The sequence below is a fragment of the Trachypithecus francoisi genome, unplaced genomic scaffold (assembly GCF_009764315.1).
Source record: "Trachypithecus francoisi isolate TF-2019V2 unplaced genomic scaffold, Tfra_2.0 Lachesis_group2, whole genome shotgun sequence".
Lineage (NCBI taxonomy): Eukaryota > Metazoa > Chordata > Mammalia > Primates > Cercopithecidae > Trachypithecus > Trachypithecus francoisi.
In genome coordinates this window covers 121269893-121291098 of record NW_022681465.1, presented here as the reverse complement: position 1 = coordinate 121291098, position 21206 = coordinate 121269893, and the positions used below count along the sequence as shown (strand labels likewise).

Here is a 21206-nt window from a genome sequence, read left to right as displayed (position 1 = left end):
GGGGCAGCATTGCATATATGGCCCTTTCATGAAACAGTAGCTAAATATATCGCCCAATTAAAAAAAGAACAAGTATATACACATTTCAAAGAGAAAGAGGAAAGATGAAGAGGGAGTATCTGAAAGGGCCCAGAAGGGACCCGATGGTGTTCCCAAAGCTGGCAAGTGAGCAGTAGTTAACAAAAGGACTCTTGACAAGCTTTAGCAGAATTAGGAAAAGTCAGTAGAATGGTGAACCATCCTGGGGAAAGGTACAGGTTTGAGGAAGAGAGGTATGTGGGAATTTGATATTTTACTAGATTTTATGATAATGACACGTACCCATTCTGTAACTTCTGAAGTAAAAATTGATCATAAGACAGGCAGATCATCATTGTTGACAGTTGACGCTGGTCCTGGAGGTTGTATCAGGACTCTTCAGAGGCTGGCCTGTTTCACCTGGCTCCCACGCACTGCCTCCTCTAGTACTAATTCCACGGAGGCAGCTGCATGCCCCATTTGATAAATGCCTTGTCGATAGCTCAAGCCAACTGAAATAATAATGGAAGAAACTTCTGCTTCTGCCAAGAACTGAGAAGTGGAATGACGCTAGTGAGTGTTTCCTGAAGCCAAAGGCAGGTTTCCTATAATTAGAAGCAATTTGCTGGCAAGTTTACTAGGCTCTCCCAAAGCATACAATATGGCAAATTGTTAAAGGTTTCTTTATTTTTCCTTTCCTCTTCATGACACATTGCAGATGGAGAGTGTGAAATATTCCCTTTCCTTGGGCTGGGGTTGTTATTTTAGAGGATCACTTCTTTGCCGAGTCAGTGGAGTGGGAAGAATGAACCAATTTTTTTTGTATCATTGTGGGAAATGGGAGCAAATTCAGAGTCATATTCTAAATATTTTGAAGCTCAAGCCTTTCCAACTCTGTCCACTGAGAGACCACAGCTTTAGCCAAGCAGGATCTAGAAAGTGAAATATAAACCAAGACCAAGCCCATCAAATTTCCATTCCAGTATATAAGAAAATAGGAAACTCAGCATGTATTTACTCAAAGAGATATTCCCATTTTTGTATTCCGAAGTCAGTATGAAAGGCCAGAGGTGCAGAAATGGGTAGACTGACATCTTCTGAGCACCTAGGATTTTTCCAGCTCTGTACCAGGAACCTGGCCTATTACTATGTAGTGTAGTCTGCACCATTGTCCCCACCCCCTAGCCCCTCAGCCCTGTCGTAGGTAATAACACTATTCTCAATTTATAGACAAAGAAACTGAGACCCAGCAAAGCTAAGAAATTTTCCCAGGGTCAGAGGCAAAGCTAAGACTCAATCCCAAGTCTGACTGACTCCTTCCCCCTGCACCTGTCTGCCCCGCTCTTGGGGTCAGTCTTACAAAATGGAGGGTTGGTTCCCAATGTCAGAACTGACTATAGGATTTGCAGACCCTCCTAGTCTGTAGCATCTAAGAGAGGGAGTCAGAGTAGGAGTCGTAAGACTTAAGAAACCCCCTCCCTGGCCCAGGAGTCATGGCTTTACAGGATTTGTAACAGTCACATTTCTAGGAGTCTTTTGATCTGGATTTAGCTGACCACTTTACTCAACAATGGAAGCAAGTGTTCAGCCAAGCAGTCCTGGAAAACCCATGACTCAGGATGCCATTGTTCTCAGTCCTGCATTCTAACCTTGGTCATGTTGATGTCCTTAAACACCAGGAAGATGGTCTCCTCAATCTTGCTTTCCCATTTCTCCAGTGAAGAGAGAAAGGCAGTGAGTGCTGGGGGTTATGCAGTGTGTACGTACACCATGACTCAGAATGAGAGGGGCATTATTCCAGGAGAAGTCCTCCATGCAAAGGAAAAGAAACTGGTTAATTGATTAGCCCAACCTCCCATCTGCTACCTACACACCCATCTATCCATCCATTGACATTCTTCCATTCATCCACCCACTCATCCATTCATACATTTATCCGTCCATCCACTCATCCATCCATCCATCCATCCATCCATCCATCCATCCATCTATGTATCCATCCACCCACTCATCCATCCATCCATCCATCCATCCATCCATCCATCCATCTATCCATCCATCCATCTACTCACGCCCCCATCTATCCACACCCATCCATCCACTCACCTGCCCATCTATCGATCTACCCATTCATTCATCTATTCAGCCAGTGCAATGTCTGAAAGAGAGCAGACAATAATTGAGGTAATAGTCCCAAATGAAAAGAGATTAGGGTGATAAGATAGTAGACTTTTGATTTTCATTTAACAAATTTCTGATGATTTTTTAAAATCTGGAGCCTTAAAGAAACTGAGGAAGATCATCAGGACAAAAATGTGGGTTTTGGCAATAGAGAGGCATGAAGTCAAACTCTGACTCTGCCATTTACTGGCTGGGTGAAGCTTGAACACTTTTCTCAGTTTTTGTTTCCTCATCTACCTTACAGAGGCAGCAACATCCACTTGGTGGTGGTGAAGGATGATTGAGATACCTGGACTGGAAAGATTCTAGCCAAGGCTAACACATAAGGAAGATTTTAGGATGCATTTTTTGAATGGTAGAGGAGAAAGAGCATGGTATATGGGGCCTCTGTTACCCTGAATGATGAATTTCAATTGATGTTGTAACCAGATGCCACCTTCTCTTTTTCATGATTAGATAACACATAGATTACCCACCTACAGGATGGAAGCTGTTAGAAGTTGGCCTTTTGGAGAGCAAGTGGGGAGGCAGGTGACAGTGTTTCAACACCTTGCTCTAAGCCTCTTTATCAAAGTGGTTACATATTCCACCCAAATTGCCTTTGAAACTTGGCAAGTTCACTTGACCTGAGAGGTTAAGTGCTGCTGGAGCCCCAGCTGAACACATTGTCCTGGGAATGGAAAAGTTTTGCCAGCTATGCCTTCCTGCATAGGAAGGTTTAATCTGCTTACAGCTCTCCCACTCTTAAACCGGTTGGAGTGTGACTTCTCTGGGTACTTAGAGAAGAAAGCCACTCCAGGATTTTGGTGAACCTCTTTACTAAGTAGCACATGTCTTACAGTTTGGGAAGTTCATGGTAGAACTAATTTAGCAGGTGAGGAAAGAAAAAACAAGAGAGGATGGTGGCCTGGTGGTGGCGGTGATCAAGATTATCACTCATGAATTCATGTCGTCAGCTGTATTGTAATGGTATCACTTTTGGATTTGCCCAACTGTGTTGCACAGGCCTTTGGAGAATACCAGCAGCTCAGAGTCCCAGGTTACCCTGAAAGCAACCTCCGGGAAGCCAAGCTGCATCTCATTAATCAAGATTCTAATTATTCAGAGGTTCCAGCTGTCTTTTTTCATAACATAGGAGGCTTAAAGGTTCTGCAGGCCTGGCGTGTGTGTGTGTGTGTGTGTGTCATTGGAGCACAGGTGAGTCACACTTGCATCAGGAGGCTCCTGCGGGTGTGTTCTTGTAATGGTAAGATACTAGTGGTAATTAAAATGTCCCCAAATTGGGAGCGGTTAATTTTTTCCAATTCTAGCCATCTTACGGAACACCATGTAGCTGTTAAAAATGAATGAAATTTTCCTTTTCCAGACATTTTATATAAATATATTTCATATCATGTTTGTTTCCCTTTACAAATATGTATTCTTGTGTCATGAAAAAATAAATGCATTTTATTAAAAAAGGCAAGGGCAAAGTGGGTCACTGAGATGTTTCTGGGGCCACTGAGATGAAGCATAACAAAAATGCATCCACACAACTTCCAGAATGAAAGCTCCCAGGGGTCAGGTGCTGGGCTGGCCGTTTGGCATAAGCACCTGTTTAACCCTCAAAAAAACGATACACTGAATTTGGAAATAGGGCCTTTGAAGATGTAAGTTAAGATGTAAGTTAAGATGTAAGTTAAGATGTAAGAAGTTAAGAAGAAGCAATTGCAGGAAGTGGGGAGGCTCAACTCAGTATAATTGGTGTTCTTTTCAGAAGAAGGGGCACAGAGACCCGTGCAGGGAGAACGCCTTGTGGCCACAGAGGCCGAGAGGGGAATGATGTGTCCACAAGCCAAGGACTGCCAGGAGAGAAGCCCAGAACAGATTCTCCCCTAAAGCCTCAAAAGGGGCATGGCCCTGCCAACACCTTGATTTTACACGGCCAGCCTCCAGACCTGCGAGGGAATACGTTTCTGTTGTTGTAAGCCACTCCATTTGTGGTATTTTATTATGGTGGCCTAGGATACTAGCACAATTGTTGCTCCCATTTTACAGAAAAAGAAACTGGGGCTTGGACAGGAAAAGAGGCAGGTCCAATGTGACACAGGCTGGAGGTGGCTGAGCTGGGATTCTAACCCAGCTGTGTGGTGAGCCAGTGATCTGTCTGGCTCCACAGGTCTCCCTCCCACTTCCCTCGCAGGCATTATGGGCAGTGTTATCATTCCTACCCTACTCCGTTAGATAGTATTGAGAATATATTTCAGTCCCTTAAATGGAATATATGAGGGGGATAAATTTCAGATCAGATAACTAAGCCTAAGAGACACAATCAAAGCAATAGCTTACCTCCCAAATCCAAATGGCATTTTACGAAAAAGCTCCTTCTACTTAGTTCTTAGGAACATTCAATGGAGACACACTTTTCACCTCCCAAAGACATTTTCCTAGGGACCAGGTCTTCCAAATCTTGCCAGAGGAAGAATAATTCTTTTTCTTTGGCCACCATTGCAGAAACTGGCTGTGTTATAGGCAGGTAACAAGGAAACAAAATTTCACCCAGCTCTGCCCTCCTCTGGTAGAACCGTACTCCACTCCAAAGGGGCAGGTTCAGAGTCCATGGCAGACATTCCCAGGTGTGTCCCTTTGTCCTGTGCTCAGAGTGGATCTAATGGATATGCAGATATGACACCTGAATGACCAGAAGGCAGTCCTACGGATGCTAGCCGCAGTCCTCCAGCCGTGCACAGGCACGAAGCCCAGGGGGCACTCAGGGCTTTGCTGTGCTTTCCCAGTGACTCCTCACAATGCTGCCTTGAGTTCATTACTGGTGTCATCCTCATTTTACAGCCCTGGAAATGGAGGCCCAGAAAGGGGAATTAACTTGCCCAAGCACACACAGCTCATCACTGCATGGCGCTAGGCAGTGAGACCCCAGGGCTAAGCTACACGACTGTCTTCAGTGATTAGGAGCTTGTGCTGTGGAATCACGCAGCATTTGCCCAAATCTTCTGCTTTGGGCTGTAAATGAGGATAATATTTGCACTTATCTCCAGATTGTCAGGAGGATAGATTGCATGTTTCAGCAGTGAGTGTCTGGGAGTGTCCGGCACGGCTTTACAAAGGCGGCAGTTGTCATTCAGGCTGGTCCTCATCCTGGAATGCCTCCCTTTGTTCTTGCTCCTCACCAATATGAGGGTCCAGGTGGGGAGGGTCCATATCTCGCCTTTCTTAGTACCCGACTGAGAGGCACAGGCCAGGCCCTCAGGACAGTCTCGGGAGGTAGCATGACATGATGGCCTTGGGGTCGAAAAGCCTTGGGGTCTGATTCCAGATAAGAGGGACCTGGAGTCACATAGGGGCCTTGCTGATTTCCGATGGGCTACTTCTCCTCTCTGAGCCTCAGTTTTCTTAGGTATAAAGTAGGGCCCATAATGCCTCCTTCCTGGGTTGTTCAGAGGACGTGATTCAGTCTCCTAGGTGAAAGGTACCTGCCAAAGCAAGTGCCCATGGAGTCTCTCTCTTTCTTTCCTCTTCTTTCTTCTGTCCTTTCTTTTCCACTTCTGTCCTCACCTGTAAAAGGGGCTGAACTGGAAGGTCCATCTCCCTGGGTCACATAAAGGACGAGTGAAAGCCTTCTATCAACCCTGCGGCACTGGACACGTTCATCAGAAGTGAATTGAAAAGAAACATCTAGAAACACAGAAATCATTTGCTTTTCCTGCCAGAGAGGACCGGGTCCATTCCCCATCTACCGCAGCTCATGGAAGTCAGAGGCCAAGGGATAGAATGGTTTCTTGGCAAGAAAAGAACGAAGCCCTGCAGAATGAAGAAAGTCCTAACACACCTTTCCAGAATATGGTATCAAGCGAGAAATGGTTTTAGCTGAAGCTGTCTGAATAAATTACTGACAGTTGGAGGGTGAGGAAGTGGAGCTGTGAATGCATTTCTATAAAGTATTTCTATGTCAAACTTAGATCCTGCTCTGTATATTTTTGTGACTTTTAGACAAAGGATATTTTACCAACTTCTTTTTTCCTCAAAAAGCAGCTGTGCAAGTTAGGAGAAGGCCCACAGATCTCCAAGAGGGATATAAACTCTTCCTTTCTTCAAAAATTTTATAAGAAAAAAGAGATCTTTTACTGAGAGGTACATACTCAGAGACATAATTCTTAAAGTTGAGTTGGTAAATCTTTGAATGCAGCCTTAAGATACTCTACTTGGTAAACTCCTACACATACATCAAAACCCAGATAAAAGTTGTCCAGCTCTGTGACCCTTCCTGACATGCTCCTAAAGCCAATGGGCCCCCTCCTTTTGTGCTTGAACTACCTACTGTAGAGGCCTCTGCCATAGCACAAGATACCCTGTTGATTTCTGATAGAAACAGGTACCATTGTCTGTGTCTCACCAGAGGCTTTGACCTCCTTGGTCACATATTGACCATATTGATCTATATTGCATCATATTGATGTTTATTGGATCACTTTTGATCCATATGGTTATGAAAGAACTCAGCACAGGGCCTTCCACAGAGCACGTGCTTAGCTAATGGATTAATGAGTGAAGTACATGCATTCATTTATAATAAGCAAGGGAAGAACACAAGGTTGTGAAGAAACATGGCACAGAAGATTCTTCCGAAGGAGGGTAGCTGGGCAGAGGGGTGGCTTGTAACATTTTCTGAAAAGTCACCAGCACCTCATTTTGCCAGACCAGCAATATTAAGAACAACCTATTACGCGCTGTTGAGGTTGATCTTACTGGGTGTGAGGTCAGCACTTAAGAGAAGAGTAGAAGTAGTCAAGATTTACCCCGGAAATTCTTTAAATCGCTCATAAATAACAATAAAAAAATGGCCTTATATGTCCAACCTCACAGATGATTTTCTCAATTTATCCTTTTTTTTTTTTTCTCTTTTGGTGGCTCTTAAGTTTTCCTTCAGTTTTCTCTCTGGAAAAGTAAGATTCCATCATCCCTCAATTTCCTATCTTCAGAAAACTGAACTCAACTTAACTTTGGTGGCTGAGAAAACCTTAAAATCATCCCCACACCACCATTTTGGGTATGGGAATTAATGGCACCAGGCCAGAGGACCTCCTGGCCCAAGGGCCTGTGCCCACAGAGGGAAGGGCAGGCAGGGCCCTGGCATGAGCTACACTGCATCTCATCATGCCATGAGGTCAAGCTAGAAGCAGCATCTCCATGTTTATTTATTTATCTTTTTATACAAAATATCATGTAATGCTATTATTTTAAAAATCTGTACATACACCATAATGTATACGTACGCATCACACATCACACACAAACATTTGCAAGGGACAGGAAACCCTCGCAAAGAAGCTTAAGAAAAAGTTGGAGGGTGTTCCTTGTCTCAAACCTCAAGAGGTCAGGACTCAAGCAGGCCTTGCGGATGGCTGAACCTGTTCCCTCTTTTCTTTCTCTCATGGAAGATAAGCTTCTTCATGTGTCAGGGAACAGGGCTGCTGCCAGGCATAGATTCACGTTATTCCAACTCCATGGCTGGAAACACAAAGAAAACTCTCTCCCATGATTCCAACAAAAAATTCAAGGAAGAACTCTGGTTAAGCTTTGAGACACTCCTGCCTCTGTGGTGGTGGTGGAGGGAGTTGTTTATCAAAGAGGGTCGGTGCCTGGGTCTTGGACAGACATGGATTAGCCCTGACAGTATATAATTTGGTAGGCTTCAGGTGGAACTTTGGAATCTATATTTTAAAAAATTCCATAGGTGATTCTGATGTGTAATCCCAATTGGGAAACACTGATCTATCTATACCTTAAATATATATGGATATAATGTATCAGGGAATGCATTCCAAGACCCAAGGAAGCTGAAAGAAATTACCTAATCTCTACATTCTATTAGGTGTCTACTCCATGCTAAGTTTAAAGACATGCAGACAAATAAGATTTGTATCCCATCAGTAAGGAGCTGCTGTTTAGTGAGAGAGACATATACAAATAAGAAGTGATGGCCGGGCGCGGTGACTCAAGCCTGTAATCCCAGCACCTTGGGAGGCCGAGACGGGCGGATCACGAGGTCAGGAGATCGAGACCATCCTGGCTAACACGGTGAAACCCCGTCCCTACTAAAAAGAGTACAAAAAACTAGCCGGGCGAGGTGGCAGGCGCCTGTAGTCCCAGCTACTCGGGAGGCTGAGGCAGAAGAATGGCGTAAACCCGGGAGGCGGAGCTTACAGTGAGCCCAGATCACGCCACTGCACTCCAGCCCGGGCGACAGAGCGAGACTCCGTCTCAAAAAAAAATAAAAATAAAAAAAGAAGTGACAACTGGGAATATAGTCTTGGGTACCTAATGCATCAAGAAAGATGCCTGAAATCACCAGGGAAGTCTTTCCCAAGGAAAGAACATTTGAACGTGGTCTTGAGGGATTAAGTAGAAGCTTGGTCAGGCCAAGGAAGGGCATTTAGGTCATGCCAAGGAAGTGCATTTAGCCTCAAGTCAACAGGATGTTGGAGAATCTGGTGAAGCTTTAGTGTCTAGTCCTTTGGTATGCCCCTTTCTCGTTAGGCTTCATGAGTTCAAATCCCACCTTTGCCACTTACCAGCCATGTGACCTCAGTAGAGGTGCCCGAGTTACATACTATGTCTGGTACCTTAATCTTCTCATTTATAAAATGGAATTACTAATCCCATCCTCATGGGATGTTACGAAGATCACATTAGATGATATTGTAAAATAGGTTAGTATACCAGGCTTTTGAGTCACGCAGGACTCGGTTTGTGTCCCTATATCATTGCTTGTTTACTGTGGTCTTGGGAAAGTTGTTCTACCCTCTGTTTCCTCACCTAAAAGATATGGAAAGTAATAGCACACCTCTCAAGGGTGATTATGAAGCTTAAGTAAGAAATAGTGTATGCAGAGCATTTGACTCAAAGTCTGATACATGATAAGCACTAAATACACATTGTAAATTATTATGTAACAATTACTTTGCAAAGTCCTCAGTGAAGTGCTAGGCACACAGTAGGTGTTCTGTGTCCTCCCATTACAGCGGAGACTGGCCTGTGCCTGGAAATCACTCTTGAAAATCTAACTGGACAGATACCAAGAGGGAGTGTGGATGGGGGATGGGGGGCTCAAATCCACCCTTGTTGAGGCTGCTTGTCGGACAGGGAGGTTGTCTCCGTGCAATCCAGCTCAGTTTTCTTAGGCAGAGACCCAGAGTCTAATGAATGGAAAGCTGACATGCCAAGGAGTTCATTCTGGAAGAGAATTAGGCCCATTTGAAGAAAATACTTCGGTCGACTCACCCATTCCACATGGAGTGGCATCCTGGCATATGTCATGAAATCACTAAATCATGGGATGGTACAGTCTCTCTTTCCTCGGGAATGTCTGAGAAGTAAAAAGGGGGTTCAGATGGCCATACACACAGGCAGCTAGGATATGCTCCTGAGCAGCTGAGCCTCCCGGGAATGGGGAGGGATGACGTCATGAAGAGATCAGAGCTTGGCATCCGCATGCCCACAGGCCTGAGCAATGTCTTCCACCTTCATCAGACCTAACCAGGGCCCGGAAAATCCCAGAACAGGCAATCCATGCCCCTTGAGCCCAGCTTCATCAGAAGAAGGGCGGTAATGCTTATGGAGTGCCTTCAGTTAGACAGGCTCTAGGCTGTTTTTCCAAACCCAGAAACACTGATATGAGTAGGGAAGTGACATGCCCAAGGTCAGAGTCCGTTTCCAATGAGGGTCTGCTAGGTGCCAAGGCCTGGAATGTTCCATTGGCAAATTCCCATGAAGCTCTCTGTGGTGGTGACACCTGTTCCAGAGTCATCCAATCATCCAGATGCTGGTGATGCACTTAGCAGCTGTGTGATCTTAGAGGCACCTTCCTCCCTCAGAGCCTCAATTATCCCCATCTGTGAAATGGGAATAGCAATGCTGTCTCAAAGGATCATGGTGGGGACTGTACTGCAATGAACGCTGTGTAAATACTACGAGAGTAATAAATTCTCTGTACACATGCATGGAGCTTATTTTATTCTGAGTTCCCAAAGGGATTCAGAAACCAAGAGAAGGCAGGGGGAATGGCAGGTAGGGTGGAGAATTAACTCTTCAAGGTGGCCAGGCTGGAAATTCCCCAGGGAGCAGCAGTCCTTATTGGGCATCTATGAAAGGCTTCGCGAAATCTTGGCACATGGGAATACAAAAGAAATGCAAGACAGGGGACTCCTAAGGCTACATTTTGAACCCTTCAAACACGGTGCCCCAACCAGCACCTCTTTGATTTCCAGGCTCCTGGAACAGGGTAGTGATGCTGTAATGTGTGTGCTGTGTGAGCAGAGATTTCAAACTGAAGCCACGAACCTGCAGTGTGGAGTCTGGCTGGTGAAGCTTCTCCCCACTGCAACATGGCTTAGACGCAGCACAAGGGTTGTTGTTGTTTTTGTTTGTTTGCTTTAAACCAACCTGTTCTTTTGAGGCTTTGCTTAAACGTGCTCCATCTTCAGTCCTAAGCCATTCTTCTCCTTTGCTAGGGATTTTTCATTCTCATCTCTAAGTGCCTTTATTCTCTTTCAGTTTGCAAACCAGATATGAAGTGCACTATTTAAAAACTGGAAACCTTTCCTTGTGCAGTCCATTGATAAGAAAGTTACAAGGCCTCAGGGCACTGAGAGCAGGAAGAGGCTGAGTCCTGGACAACCTCACACCGGGCAACACCCGTCCTGGGCTTCAGGAGAGTGGAAAGAGGAGTGTGGGTTGGGAGGCCTGCAGGGGTGTGGGCATGGCCAAGACATAATTGCCAATCGCTGGCTGGAGGTGGGAGAGTTTAATCTTCTTCAGGAAATCCTCAGGGTGTGAAAAGTCGGTCCCGATATTATAAAAACCCTGCTGAGAGGTTTTAATGGAAGCGGACATGGTGGGCACATTCTCCAGCTCCAATTTTCTCATTCTGAAACGGACCGAAGGAGTGTAGAAAACACCCAATGCACATCATCTAATATCTCTAATATGCAGCCGCCTTTTAGCCTCCGGAGAAGGACAGGTATTCATTTTCATAAATTACTTTTTAACCATTTTTTTTTCAAAGTTGGGGGGGAGTGGTGAAAGGAAACAGAGACAAAACAGATGCCTTCAGCCCTTTGATCAGCCTCCCTGCAGACAACCCGGCTGCCCGATAGCACCTCTTAACTACAGCTTGCCAGGAAGAAAATGAGTGGTTTTAACTCTGCAATTACAGTGCCTGCTGAAGGCCTGTCATCGCAGCCAGAGGGACCTGATCCCACCAGTTTGGCTGCCCCCAGAATTACAACCATCGGGCAGAAAGTTAAATACCCCCTGCGGTCAGGCAGCTTCCACAGGCCCTGAAGCTCTGGGCCAGCCACCCCCAACCCCCTGCCCCCTACCATGGTTCTCCCATCCTTGTCTCTATAAATATAGAAAACTAAGACCATATACGCCAGCTCAGCCAGGCCAGACAGAAGAGAAGGGAACAGGAGACAGCGGCCTTATCTCACGCCCAGGAGTCGGGGAATGTGGCCGAGGCAGAGGTCAGATTTCTGGAAACAGAAGGGGGGAGGCCTGTCCCACCCGCCCACCCCCACCCCCTGCCGCCCCACCGACTACAGCCTCTTTTCCTAATCATCTGAGAGCACTCAGGCTGACTTCTGAACACTGAACATCAAACATCTATTGGCTTATCTCAAGAGGAGAGAGAGGGTAGGGTAATATTGACTCTATACTCTCCTCAGGCTCAGCCCCAGGTGGTTTCCATGGGTCCTCATGTCCCCTGCAACTGGTATCTGCAGGAGATGTTATTACCCAACCCCCTATCATGGCCCAGGGCCACACACAGTGGAGACTCCAAGTTCTCTCTGCCGAATCTTCCTTTACACTTGGTGCAAATCTACTTGGAATGTCTGCAAACAAGCCTAGCTTTCTTGCCTCTAGGCTTTGGCAGATGCTGTTTCTTCTGCCCGGAGCCCCCTCCTTTGCTGATTTCCCAGCGGACTCTCCCTGGGGAGACTCTTGCCTTTGAGGGATCTCTCTGAGAAGTCTTGGGGGGAGCCTCCTGCTTTGGCCCCAGCATCCTGTGGCGTTCCCGGGGCCCCATCCACATGAGGCTGCAGTGGTCTGACACTGGAGGTCTTCCTCACCAACTGTGAGCTGCTTAGGGCATTGATGGGTAACAGTCATGCCACACACATTGTCCCTGGCACATGGTAGAACCCTGCAAAGAACTGGTTAGATAAATGAGGGACTGGGAAACTTTCAGAAGAGAAAATTAATGCTTATAGAAGTTGAGTTACTAGGATGGGGATGCTAGAAGTGGGGTTAAAACCTGGGTCAGCCCAAACACAAAGCCAGTTCTTCCCAGAAGGGTGCTCTGCCTGTCGGGAGAAGGACAGTACATGTGCCAACAAGGGAATATGGATCCAACACAGTGCCCTGGCTCTCAGGGCCGGGACTAGCCTCGGAAGCAGAACTGAAAGAGGTATCTGGAAAACTCCGTTATCAAAATGAATCATATTTTAACCTGATATTTTCCAACATCAAAATGAACACAAAACCCCACTCTGAACAAAATACCAAATTTTAAAATACAGACAAGCTCAACTTTACTGACCTCTTCTCTTACCTCAGATTCAAATATGACTCAGGATGATGCTATTGACTTTAAGTTGCTGATGACCTTAGGCATCCTTTATTGTTCCCTCTCTAGGACTCAGTTTCCCCATCTGTAAAGAGTCCAGGCTGGAGGCTCCTGGAGGCTCTTCTGACTGCAGGCTGGTGTCCGTTCAGTCCCGGGCCAGCCTGCCTGCGGTTGTCCCTCTGTGGCCCTGAAGCTGGGGAAGGTGTATGGGTGGGCACACACTCCCAGACCACAGCTCAGTCTCCTGATCCCGGGCAGCACCTGGGCTGAGTTTCACAAGTGCCTCCCAAAGAATGCTCAGGAAGGCGCTGGGAACCGAGGTCAGCTACAGACGCGATGTTGCTACCTTTTTGGCTCCAAGTGGCTAGGATGACTCAAGGGTAGTGCTTTTGGCTTTTTATGGCCTCAACGATGACAGCCCATAGTGAAGTCACCCTGGGATGCCAGCTCTGGAGAGTCGCTGCTCTTCCTTTATGTGGCTTTTTCACTTATTTCCCTGACACATTAGCAGAAATGCTTTTATTTTAAGAACAATGAGAGGGACAACTGGGGAAATGTTGCAGTTATTTGCTTACATTCTTCAGATGTTTGCTCATTGTTTTGTAATTACATTCTGATTCTGTCTTCTCTCATAAATTAGTTCCATACATCCATTCCAGCCACTCTCTAACTCATTCATTAGTTGATCCGCTTAAATAAATGGTGGTGGTACCTGTTGAGTGTCCTCAGTGAGCCATGTCAGGCAACCATCCATTTGTCTGTGTAGTCCCAGCATGCATCATGCATCTACCCCATGCCAGGCACTGGGCTAAGTTCTGCGTTTACATATTGGAGCAAACCAGCCACATCGCTATCTTGCAGAGCTGACAAGAGGCTGGAGAACGCTGACATTAGACTAAAAGTAATCAACAAATCTGTAGCTACCACTTCTGAGAAGAGCTGGAAAGAAAAGGCACATGGCACTCTAAAAGCTTAAGACAGGAGGATCCAGTCTGGTCTAGAGGTCTGAGGAAGCTTCTCCAAAGAAGTGCTAATGGGGGTAAGATATTTGATGAACTGGGGTGCAGTGGCTCACACCTGTAATCTCAGCACTTTGGGAGGCCAAGGCGGGCAGATCATTGAGGTCAGGAGTTGGAGACCAGCCTGGCCAACATGGTGAAGTCTGTCTCTACCAAAAATACAAAAATAGCTGGGTATGGTGGCATGCACCTGTAATTGCAGCTACTCAGGAGGCTGAGGCACAAGAATCACTTGAACCAGGGAGGCAGAGGTTGCAGTGAGCTGAGATCGTGCCACTGCACTCTAGCCCGGGCAACAGAGAGAGGCTCTGTCTCCAAAAATAAAAATAAAAAAAGCTATTTGATGAACTAGGTGAACTAAGGGAGGGAAGTGCATCTAGCACTGAGAATAGCATTTTCAAAGGCCCTGAGATAAGGCGGTGATGAGTTTGAGAAACCGGAGCAAGCCTCAGGTGTCTGGAGTGCAAAGAGCCATGGGCCTCTGTGTGAAATGCAGCTGAAGAGGTATGAATACATTGAGACCAGCACGCAGGGCATCATAGGCTGTATGAGTTGGAGCTTGACATTATCATCCTGACTGCGGTAGTTGTTATCGTTACCGTTGTTATCACTATTTTTCAGGTGAGGAAAAGAAGGCCCAGAGAGGTTCATTCATTCATCCAGCAAACATTTATTGGGCAACTACTATGTGCCAGGCACAGTTCTGGGTGCTAGGACATAGCTATGCCCGGGGCAGGCTGGGCCTTGTTGCTGTGGAGCTTTTATCCATACATGCAGCAAAGGCAGGATGGAGACCTGGGTCTGCCCATTCCAAAGCCTTTGCTGTTTGCTGACCTCATGGTGTCTTGGGCCCAGTCCTGGGATGCAACATACTCAGGGTCCTCCTCAAGAGCTTACCATCTGGTGTGAGCTGCCACTGTGGTTTGTCCACTGGACCCAGACTCAGTATCCTGCCCCCGCCAGGTATTACAGTTGCTTCCTAAATCCCCAAAGAAAAAGGCTGAAACAGGAACAGGGCTGTGGCCCTGGCGAGGGACGTGGCAGAGCAAAGCTCTCGAGCTCTGCAGTTGCTGGGCCAAATTCAGACCCACCTCTTAATCTCATTTCCACTTTTGTGGATTAAAGATCGTCACAAATTCTTTACCGATCTTTTCTTGGAGATAGAGACTGCTTCCCTATCCTTTTTGATTCTGGGCTGTCCTTGTGACATGCTTTGACTAATGCACTAACGAGGCTGGGATGCCAGCCTCAGCCTCTGTGCTCTGGGAAGCAGCACCCTGGAAGTAATGCTGCTCAGGCTCATTACTGAATGAAGAGCAAGCGTGCAGAGAGGGTAGCAGGTAACCCTCCACCCCCAGAATGAAGCATGAGAGAGAAGCCTTCTTGGACCTTCTAGCCCATCTCAAGGTCCTATTGAATCATCTCAGATCAACTGGAAGCCAGACCAGCAGAGGGACTGCCCAAGAAACCCAAGGACTCGTGGGAAATAATAAACCACTGAGTTTCAAGCCACTAAGTGTTGGGGTGTTTTATTGCTCATCAAGAGAAAACTGAATGCCTGTGGGATGTGCCTCAGGAGAAAACATAAAGGGGATCTATGACCTGAATCGGGGTTTCTCCGAAGAAGACATACATGTGGCCAGGAGGTATAAGAAAAAGTGCTCAACGTTTCTAAACCCCAGAACCACAATGAGATATCACCTCACGCCTGTCACAATGACTGTTATCAAAGAAAGATCATATAAGTGTTGGTAAGCATGTGGAGAAATTGGTCCACTGTTAGTAGGAATGTAGAATGGTACAGCCACTACGGAAAACAGCACGGAGGTGCCTGAAACATCTAAAAATAGAACCACCATACGGTTCCGCAATCCCACTTCTTGGTGTTTATCTAAAGGAAATGAAATTAGGATCTTGAAGAGATATGTGCACTATTGACAAATAACCAAGAGGTGGGAACAGCCCAAATGTCCATCGACAGATGAACAGATAAAGAAAATGTGACATACACAAACAATGGGCTATTATTCGGCCTTTAAAAGGAAGGAAACTCTGCAACGTGTGACAACATGGATGATCCCAGATGACATTATGCTTGGTGAAATAAGCCAGGCACAGAGGGACAGATGCTGTAGGATTACACTTAGAGGAGGAATCAAAAATAGCCAAACTCACAGAAGAGCAGAGTAGAATCCTGATGGCAGGGGGCTGCAGTGGGACAGAGAAATGGTGAGTATTTGTTCAATGGGTATAAAGTTTTGGTCATGCAAGGTGAATAAGGATTCATTGCACAACATCGTGTCTGTAGTTAGCAATACCCTGTTGAGCACTTAAAAATATGTTAAGAGGGTGGATCTCATGAAGTGTTCTTACCACAGTTTAAAAACTAAAAGAATGATTTATGGGGAGGAGACATCTGCTGTCGTCATACGTATCCATTTCCCTTTCCCCTGTTAACAGAGGATCCAGCCTGGTCTGCCCCGTTCTTCCCCAGGGTTGCTTGGGACACCCACTCAGACCATGTGGTGATGGGGGGTCATGTGGCAGGTAAAGCTGATCCTCCTCCTGCTCCAGGAGTGGGCAGTTAACTCAGGACTAGCCAATCAGAGCATGGCATCATCCTGGCCACAGGGATTGGTTCAGAGATGGGCACATGACCCAGTCTGAGCCAATCAGAGCTATTCCTGGGACATTTGCTCTAATGATTAGGAAAGAAGGAGGAAGGCTCTTTTCAGCTGGACTTTAACCTGGGAAGAGGTGGCTCCGGAGCTGGTGATGGCATCTTACCTTCACGTGGAGAGAGCCTTTGCAAGAATAGAGCCCATAGCAAAGAAAGTAGAGCCATATTGTGAGGAATATTGTGGAGATGTTGTGAGGAATATTGTGGAGATGTCATCTGAAAACCTGGGCTTAGCCGTACATGAAGCAACTCTGATTCTGGGCTTTTTGGCTGTGCAAGCCCACACGTGTTTCCCTGTGGCAGCCATGACAATGTGCCACTAAGACCTGCTGCTGTGGGACCATGGTTGACTGACAGCCCTGCTGCATGCTCCCCTGCATTTGCCCAGGCCATGCTCCCCACAGTAACCTTCGGTTGCTCCCAACTGATGCCTGACATCTGGAGGTACTAGTACTACTCCATTCCTGTGGGTCCCCTCCACCTGGTGACTTAAACTCTAGGACTCCCCATTGGCCTGGCCAAAAGGTTTTGGAAATTGCATGGCCGTCTGAGACTCCTACCCATTGCTCCTCCTTCCCCTCTCCCTTCCACAGGGTCAGCCCTGAGTCATCCTACCTCCCTGGTGGCAATTCTTCACCGGTGAACCCCCCAGTAAGTCTCCTGTGTGTCTAATACCATCTTGGCATATGCTTCTTAGAGGACCTCCAACCCTTTTCTAGTACTTTTTAAAGCCAGTGTGACTGGGCTTTCTGTCCGTTTCAGTGGAATGATTTCTGATAAGCACGATTCTCCTGCTAAGGCACTGTGGTCTTGTCTGGAAGGTGACAAAAACCACAAGATGAATTTAAGTGGAGGATATAGTCAGATCTGTGGCAGACCTTCTGGTTGCTCTGTGAGGGGTAGACAAGACAGGAGTGGAGAAAGGAGACCAGTCAGGGTCACTGACAACTCCAGGTGGCATCCGTGTGAATGAACCCAGGTGGTGGGAGAGTGGATGGAAAGGAGGGGATGGATTTGAAAGATATTTTCAAATAAGTCTCTCTCTCTCTTTTTTTTTTTTTTTGAGACATAGTCTCATTCTGTTGCCCAGGTTGGAATGCAGTGGTGCAATCGTGGCTCACTGCAGCCTCAACCTCCCAGGTCCCCTCCCGACTCAGCCTCCCAAGTAGCTGGGACCACAGGCACTTGCCACCATGCTCAACGTTTCTTCTCCTTCTCCTTCTTCCTCTTCTTTTTGTAGAGTTTGGGTCTCTCTGTGATGCCCAGGTTGGTCTTAAGCTCCTGGACTTAAGTGATCCTCTTGCCTCAGCCTCCCAAAGTGCTGACATTACAGACATGAGCCACCATGCCTGGTCTCAAGGAAGTCTTAATAGGATTTGATGACTGCTTGGAAAGAAGGACCGGTGGAGTGGGCATGGAGTAACAGAAAGGGCCTCCCCTCACCAACTCCGAATTCCCCTACTGTAAGTGATCACAAGGACGACTCCGCAGTACTGGACACTCCCTGTAGCTGTTAGCTTACATAACATCACAACTGACCCAAGAAGGAGTGAACATTACCCCATTTTGCAGATGGGAAAACTGAGGCTTGGACAGGTTTAAAAAGCTTGCCTAACATCTGACAGCTAGTAAATGGTGATGCTGGGATCGAAACCCAGGTCCCACTGGCTCTAAACATCAGGGTGCTCAGCTACCACCCCATGCTGCCGTGTGCCTCAAGGGCTGTTCTGAGGGAAGAATAAGGTGAGGATAGGGAAGCTCTGGCTTGCTGCCCAGTTCAGGACTTCCTCACCATCAGTGGGGGCCCCTTCTCCTGCCTCCTCCTAAACTGCCACCTCTCAGGCCATCCTCAGATTCACTCTCTGAATGGACAGAGGGATAGCCCGGAGTTACCACCTTCCATCCTCTTTCGTCTTATTTCTAGATCATCAACTGTACTTCTAAAATAGCTTGTTCATTGGCTGGAGAAAGAAGGAATAGCAAATAGACCTTGACGAAATGTGACTTCCTTCACTACACTATGATTGGTTTTCTGTATTGCACACAAGGTATCAGAACAAGAAGAAGCAATATTTTGAAACGAACACCATCCCCTCAATCCCAGGGATCCACCGTATCTTATCCTTATGGAGACATGGATGATATTATGTGGCAGAGGCTCCTGGTGGTTTAAATGAACTACTACATGATTTTATTGTCTTCTTGGAAATGAAAGGGATTTCGCAGGGAACCCCATCTCACTCTTGTCCTTTGGCAGTGGCGGATGTCATATTGGGCAAACGTGGAGGCCCAGCTCCTCCTATCTTGCACCATCTTCCCCAGTGGATTCCTCATTGATGGTGTTCTGTGCACCATCCTCCTAATCTCCCACTAGCAAACACACACCACACGGTGGCCTTTTTCAGCAGGAGACTCTGATTTCTGTTAAGTTCTGATCTTCAACTGGCCTCTCCAGGAAAGGGGGATGTAAAAGCTCTAGCTTGGAAAGAGCAAGTTACTGTGGTCAATGATGGTAACTAAATGGAGCAAAAATTTGGTTTCACGGGGGAACTAATGAAAACCAGATGGGTCCAGAGAGGTTCCTGGCCTATCTTGTTTTTGTAAGGGAGCAGACCAGCTGCATTGAAACTGTGCCTACCAGATGCACTGAGATGATTATTTCTTGAATGCACATTTGCTTCTAATTGTCACAATGACTGTGAATTGGCTTAACAAAGAGTAAGTCTACTCTGGCTACCAGCACAGCCAAAATGACCACATAGGGCATTACAGGTTATTCTGATGAATAAAGTGGGAAGGGATGGGAAGCGGTGTGGGAAGGGAAGGAAGAAAGAGTAAAATGAGACAAGATGAGCAAGTACCACCTGCTCTGGCGGGCACATCCATGCAATGTCTCATGAAGTAGCCCAACAAGCTGGGACTGGTGCACTTTGACCTCTATTTTGCAGATGAGAGAAGCAGAGGCTCTGAAAATCGAGATCCCGTTGTGTGCACAGGTGGGGTCGAACTTTGAAGGCAGAACTACAAATACAGTAACTACAAATCTAACACTCTGATTTTCCCCTGCAACAGGGGCACAGCCGTTCACCTCATTCATACTCAGTCTCTACAGATTCAGTCAGAAAATGGCCCCCTCTTTCTGCATTTACTCCTTGGAATGAAAAGCAAGCCCAGACATTGCCATGGCCCTTTAAAGGGGATCCTCAGCTTTCTCCAGACCTGATCATGGCGTCAACTTGATAGCAGTAACCGTCTTTCGTTTCAGCTGTGCCTCTACCTGTACCGGCCCCATGCCCTGGCCCTGCCCCCTCCAGGTGCAGGCACATCTTTAGGAGTCCCAGAGGAGGGTCTCCCCGCAGGAGCTCTCCCGACAGTTCCCTTGCCTGCTCCAGTTGCCTCATGAGGCATACTGTCACTAAGTAACTTTGTGCCCCGGTTCCACACATGTTCTGGGAGTGCTGTGGCCCCAGGGATCCCCTGGACCTCCTTGCCATCCACAAGTTCACAGGGCTGAGCCGGCAGTACGCTGTGCAAGACAGACCCAGGGGATCCTGTCCCCTACCTTCCTTAGACTCAGTGTGCAAAACCACTTCCGCATTCTCCTTCAATCAAAGACAACAAAAAATCTCACTGGGTCGACTCTTGGAGGGCCTGCCCAGACACATCCCAAACAGGCCCAGGCTTGCCCAAATTCCTGAGTGGGCTCAAGCTAAAGTTCCTGCCTCCCAATTTGGTTTAGGAAAGTTTTCTACAGAGTCTCTCAAATGAGCTTCCGAATAATCCTATGAAGTTGGCAGGAAAAATAGTTCTTCTTTGCAAATGGGGAGGCGGAAGCTCAGAGCGTCACTCGGAGGGTCCGTTTAGACCCCTGTCTCCTGAGGAGCAAGGCCCCCCACTCCTCTCGGTCACCCACTTCTCATGGTCTGGTGCCCAAGAGCAGGAGACTGAATTCCCACTCCTGCTTCTTAACCGGTTTCTTGACTCCCTTCAGCCTCAGTTTCCTCATCTGTAAAATAAAAATAGAAATCATCTGGACCCCATAAGCCTGCTGTGAGGATTGAATGGAAGGATGTCTGGAAGAAGCCATGCGATGCTCTGGACACCCAGAAACTACCAGCTGGCCGCAGCTACCCACACAGATGGGCCAAAGGGGAGGTCGGTGAGCAGAAGCCTGCAACTTTGAAAGGCATTCACCCTTCATTTGAAGAGATGCTCTCACCCCAACTCGACTCGACGCTTTCACTGTACAACGGGTATAAAATTCCATCTCATTACAAAGAGTTCTTGTAAGGATAAAGCAACAGTAAGTGTGACCATTTCTTTGGAAACGATGACTGATTAATGCGTTATTATTGCCACCAGCAGCCTGTCACCAGGTGTGGCCAGGCCCCCTCCAGCCTTCCCTGCAGAAACCGTAATGGATGGGTCTCTGACTCTGGGGAAGGAACTGAGACATGTCTCACTGACTGAGCTCCCAGGGTGTGAGCAGCACTTTCGCTTACCCCGGCTCCTCCAGCTCAGATGAAGCGATCCCATTTTTTCAGATAAGGAAACTGAGGCTCAGGAGGGTGGCCCCACATGCCCAGGGTGGCACAGCAGGGGAGTGGAGAACCAGATATTCCAGCTCAGTGCCACCTGACTCTGCCAGGCTGAACCAGCCTGGAGAAAGGGACCAGCAGGCCCA

The 21206-nt window shown here is 47.1% G+C and overlaps 1 long non-coding RNA gene across 1 annotated transcript; it reads right to left on the bottom strand.

Annotated features, from left to right (window-relative positions):
• Positions 1-686: 686 nt before the first annotated feature.
• Positions 687-13179, bottom strand: LOC117065481. The gene is made up of 4 exons (XR_004429939.1): positions 12809-13179; positions 2125-2176; positions 1668-1827; positions 687-950 (listed from the first exon to the last, which is right to left on the bottom strand). It is a non-coding gene; the product is annotated as an uncharacterized LOC117065481 (long non-coding RNA).
• Positions 13180-21206: the final 8027 nt, after the last annotated feature.